This window comes from Olea europaea, chromosome 14 (genome assembly GCF_002742605.1).
Source record: "Olea europaea var. sylvestris chromosome 14, O_europaea_v1, whole genome shotgun sequence".
Lineage (NCBI taxonomy): Eukaryota > Viridiplantae > Streptophyta > Magnoliopsida > Lamiales > Oleaceae > Olea > Olea europaea.
The window spans coordinates 14,729,799-14,732,452 of NC_036250.1; positions in this window are offsets into that span (position 1 = coordinate 14,729,799).

The following is a 2,654-nucleotide window of genomic DNA, read 5'->3' on the forward strand; positions in this document are numbered from 1 at the left end:
GTTTAGCAATACGATTATTCAATTTACCACTTTCATGGGTTTTCAACGTTATGACTCCTCAACTTTAATTTTTAATTCTAAATCTATTTGGTATTCCCTATATCCCAAGTTAGAATGTAAGACAATTAACTTCATCAGCTGGAGCAGAATGGAACCTTCATAACAAAAAAGTTAAAAAAGTCCAAGCATCAATAATAAAGTCAAAGCTAATATATTCAATAAAAGAAAATATTTATCCACGCAGAAAAATCGAGGTAGAATGAAGAAAGACAATGGTGACAAGAAATAAGAAACAATATATCCAAAAAATCATGCTACCAATTTCTTGGGATATTCCATGGGCGAAAGCAGTTTTCCCAGTACCAAGAGGGCCAACAAGTAATAATGCACATTTACCCATCTTCTTTTGGCATATCATATCGACCACAAGGCCAGCATCTTCCCTCGTTGATGCCTGACACACAAATCCAGCAGCCAAAGGTATTGCTTCTCCATTTGGCTACAATAGAATCAGCCAGAAACAAAATAAATTCATTTAATTTCTTCGCTTGATCATGTGAAGACAGATAAGCATTAATTCACATTTTAAGAAGTAAAAATTGGAGACTTGTTAGACTTCTGTGCGCCATTGTTGTCAAGCCTTGAGACATCCTTAAGAAGACGGCCCCATGAAAACTACAATGAACATGTTAAATTTAGTGTACACATTTCATAACTACACATCAATAAATAAATGCACAACTACTATTAGAGAATTAAACTTGATATCAGGAAGAAACACAAGGAAAACATTTAATCAAGAAATCTTTAACGCAATAAATAAATAAATAAATAACAAAAATAATTCCTTTCAAATTCCAAAGGAACGAAGCAAAAGTTACACCTTTAAGTGAGAAATTGAACAATCAAAAGCAAAGATATTTTAGTTTGAAGCTCACGCCTCTTAAGACATGCTTTTCACCAATTGACTTGTAGACATTCCTACATTAAATAAGCACATCTAACTCATTCTCAATCTCCTTTCTCATACTCATTGAGCAAAATATGGTAGGATCTAGCATATAAACTTGAAAAATGTAAGCAGACAAAAGGCGGATAAAGGGGACGGGAAAAGAATAAAAAAAATATTTTACAAAACAAGAAGTGCAAAAGATCTATGCAACCTCTATATCTAAAGGAGTAATTGTGGCAGCCAAAACAAAAAGCACGAGATGGAAAGTGATACTTATAGATGGAAACCACACATGCCACAAATAGGGATGTCGACCGAAATTCTAGGCTCGGGCTCGGCTCGGGTAAAATAACCAAGCTTTTTTCTAGGCCTGAGCCGAGCCGAGCAAAAGCTCAGCAAAAAAAATTATGCTCGACCCGAGCTTTTGGCTTGGGCCTTTCTAAGCCGAGCTGGACCAGCTCGGGTTTTGTTTGGTTTTGGAATTTTTTTTTTTTAAATAAAATGGCAGCAGGTTGCTACCTTAAATGGCAGCTTAAATAAGCTGCCAAAAATGGCAGCAACTAAATGGCGACAGGTTGTTGCCAAACAAGGCAGCAACCTGCTGCAGCAGCACGCTGCCTACCTTTTATTATTATTATTTTAATTTTTTTTTATATATATGCTCCGAGCCGGCGAGCGATACGGGCCGAGCCGAGCTTTGCCCGGCACCTAAAAATGAGACTCGGCTCGAGCTTTGGCTCACGGGCGGCCCGAGCCGACGAGCCCGATTGCCATCTCTAGCCACAAATATATAGTAAATTTGACATCACCTACAACAGGTTTTCCACGACACAAGGTAAAAACTATGACACCTTCTCTGCCCCAAAGACGTGCAGCCAATTAATTACCAAGTATACACAGGCACCAAAGACTGTGGGGAATGAGTTGAGAAAATTAACCATATAGCATACATTTTGCCCAAGACGGTGCTTTGCATATAAAAATAAATGATACACTCAATCAATAGTTACACTTACAGACATAGTTAACGTCCACGCGCAAATTCAATAGCTTCTGGATCTGCATGCCACCAAATTTAACTAGACAAATCCATGGAAATTTCTTTCCATCTGCTATAGATAGCTAATTCTATGGGAAATACGTTGAGAGATTTGAAGGAAAACATAAGTACAGAAGAAAATTGAAGGATGTTAAGAATGTTCTACGTACGAACTCAACTTAACCTAAGAGAATCCAATCGAGCCAAAAAAACCCAATTACAAAAGATTACTGTTCTGTCTTCAGCTGAAGCAGAGTATTTGGTTAACTAGGCTTCTTAAAGAACTTGGTTTTATGGATATAAATCTTGTTATTTTCTCTAATAATCAAAGTGCAATATATTTGAGTAAAAACTCCATGTTTCATGATGGGACAAAAAACATTGATATCAAATATCATTTTATAAGGGATGTTATTTCAAGATGATTAATTAAGATTAATAAAGTTTATACTTCTCTTAATCCTTCTGACATGGGAACAAAAATGATACCTTTAAAGAAGTTTCAGAACTATTTAAAGTTACTATCTCTTGACACTTTGCATTGAAATTATAAATTGCTGGTGAAGCTCGTGGTTGCAAAAATTGCCAAAATTGTTGGAAGCAAGGTGGAGATTGTTGTGATTCGAACCTTGGATCAAATGAAGTGAAAGTGTTCTTCCAAAA